Genomic DNA, 7,339 nt, shown 5'->3' on the forward strand with positions numbered 1-7,339 from the left:
GGGATATCCGGAGAGGGGGAGGAATGGCTGGAGGTGTAGGTGGTACTTAAGTCTGTGTGGTGAAAAGATTGGTGGAGGGAAATCGTGGTTTTGGTTGTAGATGTTTGGCGCAGAGGAAACCTGGTCTATCTTTAGTGAAGGCAAGGCAAGGAAGCTTCATTCGTACAGATGAACATTTCAGCAACAGGACAACTCAAAGCGCTTCACCTAAAACATAAAGAGCAGTTAAAAAAGATTAAGACCGGTTTACAAATACAGGAATACAAGTACAGTGCAGCATGGAGTTACAGTGCTCTGTGCTATGAATAATAATGATGAATCTATAAATCAAGTTAAACATAATGTTTGATATCTCCGCATGGCTTCCAGCTAGCATCGTTCTGATTGTTTAGCATGACAGCTTAAAAGTGGGGCCTTTCCAGACATCCAGACATTGGGTCTGTGTGATGCTAGAGGCCTTTTACCTTTTCTTCAACGTTGTTCAGCGTGTAGCTTGCGAACTCGAAGGTTGTTGGATTTTTAAAGGTCCCATGGCATGAAAATGTCACTTTATGGAGTTTTTTTTAACATTAATGTGAGTTCCCCAAGGCCTGCTCTATGGATCTCCCCAGTGTGGGTGGTTGGATTGAAATGGTGATAGGTGTGTAAAACGGGGGCAAGAAGAAAACTTTTTCGAAAAATGAAATGGGTCAATCTGAACCGAGGACAACAGGAGGGTCAAGACAAAACTTGAACGCTGAAGAAGTAGATTGAGGAAAAAGACTTTTGGTACATTCTTAATTATTCGGTAAGGTGCTGCCCTAAACATAAAACTCTGGTTACATGATAGTTAACAATTTGAATGTGTGTGGTTGTGTGTGTGTGTGTTGTGGTGTGTGGTGTTGTGTGTGTTGGTGTGTGGGGTGTGTGTCTGTGGTGGTCTGTCTGTGTATGTGTGTGCTAATCAGAGTTAGAATGGGAACGCAGGTGAGAAGGGGAGCAATATTTATTTTCCTACTATGGCCACGCCAAGACCCGCCCTCAACAGCATTCACACACTCTCTATTGGCCCAGGCATCCATGCTTACACAAGGTAGAACCTATCCCTGACCAACCGGGGCTATCCTGACTTAACCCACTCAAGGCTATTGAAGGGCGAAGTGCTTGGCCGGGTGGGCGTAGTAGGGAAACAAATGTGGGGGAAGAGCAATTAGGATCTGGGAAGCCACACAGTTTTTCAACTAGCTGTGTGCGAGTGATTTTTTTTAGATCTCGTCTGTCGTTGTTGACCTTTCACAGTCAGTCTTTCTGTGGTGTGTTCTAAATGCATTTATAATATAAAGGATTGACCTTAAGGACAATGGTGACCTCAGTGTTTGCACCATCAAGCGTGGAAATGGTTTTCAAATTCCCCTCCAGTGGCATGTCTTGCGGGTTAGACTGCCACTACAGGGCAAATCCAGTTTCCATGAAGGATATTGTAACCAGCTCTTCTTCTCTCTGACTGAAAGCACATCTGTGTTGTTTTCTCGTAATAAAAATCCAACCAAGTCAACGTCCCACGGGTGTAATCATCTCCAGTGATTCCTCTCGGCTGGTTTCGGTCATGGGAAGTTTGATTTCTGCGCCTCTACAAAAGCATTCCAGTGTTTTAACCGCGGAGGGCCGCTGTGATTGGGCTCTCGCTGGGTCCAGCGCTCTGGAAACTAATGAATTTAATTAAGGAGATGAGGGTTAATTGGTAATTGGCGAGAAGAGACTAAAAAACAGAGCCACTCTGTCGTCGGGGAGGGAACCCACAGAAACACAGAGAGAGAGGCGTGGACCGGGCGGGGGAAGAAAGATAAAGAAGAAAAGAGAGAAAGAAGAGAGAGAATAGAGGAAGAAATAAAGAACAGGAGCATATTTGAAGTGCCTCTGAGCAGGCGACGCTTTGTTTTAGAGCCTTTAAATCAAACAGAAGTCAGTCAGATTTGGTCCTTCTGTATGTCAGAGCTGCAGACTCCAGAACCGTACTCGTGATCTATTCCATCACAACTCTTCACTCAGAGTCTATCTTCTGATTTTGGTGGACTGAAAACGGAATCGTGGTGGAGGGAGCGATATCAGAGACAAAAAAACATGTGAGCTTTCACTCAGAGACAGACAGACAGGCGGACAGACAGGCAGGGGAGGACAGACCAGACAGACAGAGAGACACAGAGACAGGAAAAGGCAGGCGGCAGGCAGACAGACAGGACAGAGAGAGAGAGAGACCAGACGAGACAGGGGCCAGGAAGGAGGACAGATAGCATAGAGGGAGATAGGACAGACGGACAGGCAAGGAGAGAGAGAGAGACAGACAGACGACAGGACTGACGGATGGGCCGGACAGACAGGCAGAGAGAGAGAGAGAGGACAGCAGACAGACAAAGGAGCGGGGGTGATGAGAGAGAGTAGAGAGAGACGAGGGGGGGGGGGGTGGTGGGGGGGGGGGGGGGGTGGGAGGCCGGGGGGGGGGGGTGAGGGGGGAGGGGGGAATGAAGGCCGAGGGGACAGACAGACATACAGACCGTGCGTAGAGGACAGACAGACAGAGACGCGAGAGCGACAGACAGACAGGAGGACAGCCAGCAGGAGGGGGGAAACAACCTTTTCACCTGATTAACATTTCTAAAAACTGCTCTCTCAGAACCTCAGACGCCTTTCATGTGGGACATCGTTGTTTCCACCATCCGGTTTAAAAATGTGAAGATACTCCAGGACATGACATCACAAAAAGCCAAAACACAAAGGTAGCCTTGCGGTGCGGAGAGCATTTCTATTGCGAGAGTTCAAAGGGTTAAAACTGGGATAATGACAGTCAGGTGAAGTGATCTACACGTGTTACCGTCTGTACCTTGAAGTATCCGGGGACGGTCTGTCGGCTCTCGCAGTAATCTGCTTTCAGAACCAGACGTATGTAAGAACCAGGTTTTCACAATCAGGGCCTGGCAGCGTTGGAGAATCTGATTTGGTGAGGACTCTAGACTTTCGTTCTCAGACAGTGACACATAACAGGAGCTCTGTGACTCAAGCAGACACTCTGATCATAGAGGCACTACTTCTCAGAGTCCTATAACCACAATGTAGGATGTCACGTTCCCAAACAACCTAGTCTCGCTTGGCCAGACCATTTCGTCCCACTAGGGGTGGGTACGAAACGCCGGTGCCAATAGGGCACCGGTTTCAGACCTAAACGGTAGTAACGAGACGAATACGAACAACACAGTTCGGTTGCCTTATCGGAGCCTGACTTTCCACTCCACGCACCGCCGGTAACGTTAGCCTAGCTTAGCTAGCCGCTGGATGAAACACGTTCATATGCTAGACAGCTAACGTTATAACAGTTGGTAAAGGGTGACTGTATTCAACAGTCTGCTCTGCAGCCAGCAGCTTTGCCGATCGTCGGAACAACACAGACGGTGCGTTCACTGAAACTGGGAACCTACATGTGCCCGCGGTGCATTCAACGTTCTCGGTCACAATACCCTTTCCCTCTGGTGGTTGTTTTTGTCATTCAACACGCCTTTGACTGTGTGAAAATATATAGATTAATAAGTTGTATGTGGTTATAATAAGTATTTTTTATCGTGATACATTACTATATATAATCATTGAATTTTGACATATGTCGTAGTAAGCAACAACAGTTGTTCGTAAATGTCGCGACTGTTGGTTAGTACCTTCTTATTTTCTTCTAACTTTCTTACAAAGTAGCGGTTCAGGCACTGTTAGCACCAGGCACGCTTTTAAAAGTACCGCTTTTGTTTAGCACGGTATCGGAAAAAAAACACAAACCATACCCAACCCTAGTCCACACAGCATTCCTGGAGCGTGTGAGAGAGAACAAGAGAGTAAAGAATTCCAAACAGCTAACTCACTTTTCCGCTTTAGGGCCAATTATCTCTTTACCACTGGTCTTCCCTAGTTATATTGGGCCTGACTTGGCAGAGAAAGCTAAGTTGTCTGGAATATTTGATATTCAAATACACGATCACGGTATGTGCACATACCTTAACAGCGCATGGATTAAGCAGATGGATACCAATCGAAAACACTTGCCTAGACCTCAGAGGGGTTGCCTTCAGGTCTGGCGGCTAGCGTTAATTACTGTCAGACCTTCCTCCACTAGCTCCGCGTGGGGAAGGTTCTCTGTCTAGTCTCACAGCATTCCTGGATGGCGAGCAACCACATGCTCGGGATTATGGCATTTCTTTAAACCAATCACACTCATCGTGGGCGGTTGTGCTAGGTGCTTGTGTGGGTGCTAAGGACGGGACGGAGCACGGTGCCTCTGCTAAATAGTCTTCTCAGGAAGGAACTTGTTTTGGTGGAACATGTGAACGTTCAGAAATAGTTTAGTCGTTGCACAGAAAGCGATCAGATTGGACAGATGTCTAGTAGCTGTCTGGATTACCCTGCAGACATCTGAGGAGCAGTTAACCATAGTCATCACAAATCAGCGGAGGTTAGAACGAGCCAACACAGAGACAGAGAGGAAGGGGACCACATCCAGCGGCACCGAGGAATCCCGGAAGTGGAGCTGTCTGAGATATGGACTATGTAACATCTAGAAGCCTGTACGATGCAAACAACAGTTAAAGAAACATACCACCTTAACCAGTCCAAAGTTAAAGAAAACGTGTGTGTGTGTATCTATCTATGTGTGGTGTGTTGGTCTGTGTGGTGTGTCTGTGTGTGGGTGTGTGGTGTGTGTGTGTGGTGTGGTTGTCTATCTATCTGGTGTGTGTGTCTATCTATGTGGTGTGGTGTAATCTATCTATGTGTGTGTGTCTGTGTGTGTGTGGGTGTGTGTGTGTGTGTGTGTGTGTGTGTGTGTGTGTGTGTCTATCTATCTGTGTGTGTGTGTCTATTATCTACGTGTGTGTGTCTGTGTGTGTGTGGTGTGTGTGTGGTGGTGTTGTGTGTGTGTGTGTGTGAGAGAGAGAGAGTTAGAGAGAAACATACCACCTTAAACAGTCCAAAAGTTGAAGATTCTTGATACCATGGTGTGTACCAACGAAAAAAACAATACCAGGTAATTCAGGGTGTTTTAAAAGATGATTGATGGGGGCTTTAACAGTGTCTGTCTGTGTGTTACAGCACTATGAAGCAATATGACCAACAAGATGCATAAGAAACAAACGTTTATAAAAATATAGAATCTAAAAATAGGTGCTTGTTACGGTGTGCCTTGCTCTGAGTCAGCCAGCTGGCAGAGCAGTTAGCAAGGTACCAGTAGGTTAGTAGTTAGGTCTGTTTGGAGTTAGGTAAACTCAGACAGTGATTCTTCTCTCTCCTCTCTCTCGCTCCTCCTCTCTCTCTCTCTCCCTCTCTCTCTCCCTCTCTCTCTCCTCTCTCTCTCCCTCTCTCTCTCCCTTCTCGTCTCTCTCCTCTCCCTCTCTCTCTCCATCTCTCTCTTCCCTCTCTCTCTCCCTCTCTCTCCCTCTCCATCTCTTCCCTCTCCTCTCTCTCTCCCTCTCTCTCTCCCTCTCTCTCTCTCTCTCCTCTCTCTACTTCTCCTCTCCTCTCTCCTCCCTCTCCACTCTCTCTCTCCCTCGCTCTCCTCTCCCTCTCTCTCTCGCTATCTCTCTCTCTGATATCTCTTCTGTCTCTCCCACTCTCCTCTTCCGCTCTCTCTCTATCTCTCTCTTCTCTGTCTCTCTCTCTCTCTCTCCTCTCTCGGTATCTCTGTCTCTCCCCTCCCTCTCTCTCCGCTCTCCCTATATCTCGATCTCTCTCTCTCTCTCTCTTGTCTCTCACCCTCCCATCGCTCTCTCTCTATCTCTACTCTCTCGTTCTCTCTCTCTCTCGTTCTCTCTATCTCTCTCGTCTCTCTCTCTCCCTCCCTCATCTCTCTCTCTCTCTATCTCTCTCCTCTCTCTCCTCTCTCTCTCTCTCTCTCTCGTCTCTGTCTATCTCTCGCTCTCATCTCTCTCTCTCTCTCGATCTCTCTCTCTCTCTCTCACTCCGCTCTCTGTCTATCTCTGCTCTGTCTCTCTCTGCTCTCTCTCTCTCTCGCTCTCTCGCTCTCTCTTTCTCGTCCCTCCCTCCTCTCTCTCTCTCATCTCGCTACTGTCTGTCTCTCTCTCTCTGTCTGTCTCTCTCTCTCTCTCTCTCTCTGTCTCTCTCTCTCTCTCTCTCTCTCCCTCCCTCTCTCTGTCTCTCTCTCTCTGTCTGTCTTTCTCTGTCTCTCTCTCTCTCTCTCTGTCTCTCTCTCCCCCTCCCTCTCTCTCTCTGTCTCTCTCTCTGTCTCTCTCTCTCTGTCTCTCTCTCTCTCTCTCTCTCTCTCTCCCCCTCCCTCTCTCTCTCTGTCTCTCTCTCTCTGTCTCTCTCTTTCTCCCCCTCCCTCTCTCTCTCTGTCTCTCTCTCTTTCTCCCTCTCTCTCCCTCTCCCTCCCCCCCCCCCCCCTCTCTCTCTCTCTCTCTCTCCCCTCTCCCCCTCCCTCCCTCCCTCCCATATCTCTCAGTGAGTTGCAGCATTGAGCCGTTCAGTCCTGATTCATTAAACATGGACTCATGGCCTCTCGGCTGCTCGCTGTGCGTCCTGACAGCAGAACAAACAACAAGTCGTAACTCAAACTCTCTGTTGACTTTATCTCCGTCTGTCAGACAGTCTTCCTCTCCGTCCGTGTCCCAACTCATGTCACGGTTTCAGAGTCTCTTCCCGACCCGTTTTTACTTTACTTATTCAAGATACTGACCGTGTTTTCATCCTGCTGCTCGCTAATCTGTAAAATACCACCGACCTTTACCCAACAGTAGGGCTGGGTGTAGGCATCGACAGAATTTTAATACCTCAGGAGTAACCGTGCGTTCATGGGCATCGGAAAAAAAACATTTTTCCCAGTGAAAACGTCATCATTCCCGTCACTTCCTGTGGGAAGCAGAGGTGGGGAACTGGGGCTAGATTTTGCCAAGGGGGTCAGCTTCTCCTCACAATGCGTAGCTCCTATGGCGCCATTTTGATGCTACCAAGCCATCACCTCCCGTTAGCATCCCATTGACTGCCATTCATTCTGACGTCACTTTGACAGAGAATAACTTTACATCTGAAGAGTTTAAAGACTCTATTTTTCCGTTGTTTATTTCTAAAGAAACACGACAATGTATAAAAGGCTCCATTACCTTGTACCTCACGTTATGGCTCCGTAGCAGACGTTTTTATAAAAATAGGCTAACGATTGGGTCATAACCACGAGACTTACTGTCTCATAGTAGAGGAATTACCGTATAGTACAGGAGAAGCTCTCAGGCAGTTTGGACTTCCATTAGCTGTTTAAGTGTAATTACTAATGTTAACTATCATTTTAGTGATCAATAATTAGCCTGTGTCTATG

General features: G+C 47.6%; 1 long non-coding RNA gene across 1 annotated transcript in view; it reads left to right on the top strand.

Annotated features, from left to right (window-relative positions):
- LOC118496367 overlaps positions 1-7,339 on the top strand; it is a 16,642-nt gene extending 9,303 nt beyond the window's left edge. The window contains exons 3-4 of the long non-coding RNA XR_004898932.1: positions 2,467-2,480; positions 7,328-7,339. This is a non-coding gene — a long non-coding RNA (uncharacterized LOC118496367). The remainder of the gene's footprint in view (positions 1-2,466; positions 2,481-7,327) is intronic.

The sequence above is a fragment of the Sander lucioperca genome, chromosome 12, assembly GCF_008315115.2.
Source record: "Sander lucioperca isolate FBNREF2018 chromosome 12, SLUC_FBN_1.2, whole genome shotgun sequence".
Taxonomy (NCBI): Eukaryota; Metazoa; Chordata; class Actinopteri; order Perciformes; family Percidae; genus Sander; species Sander lucioperca.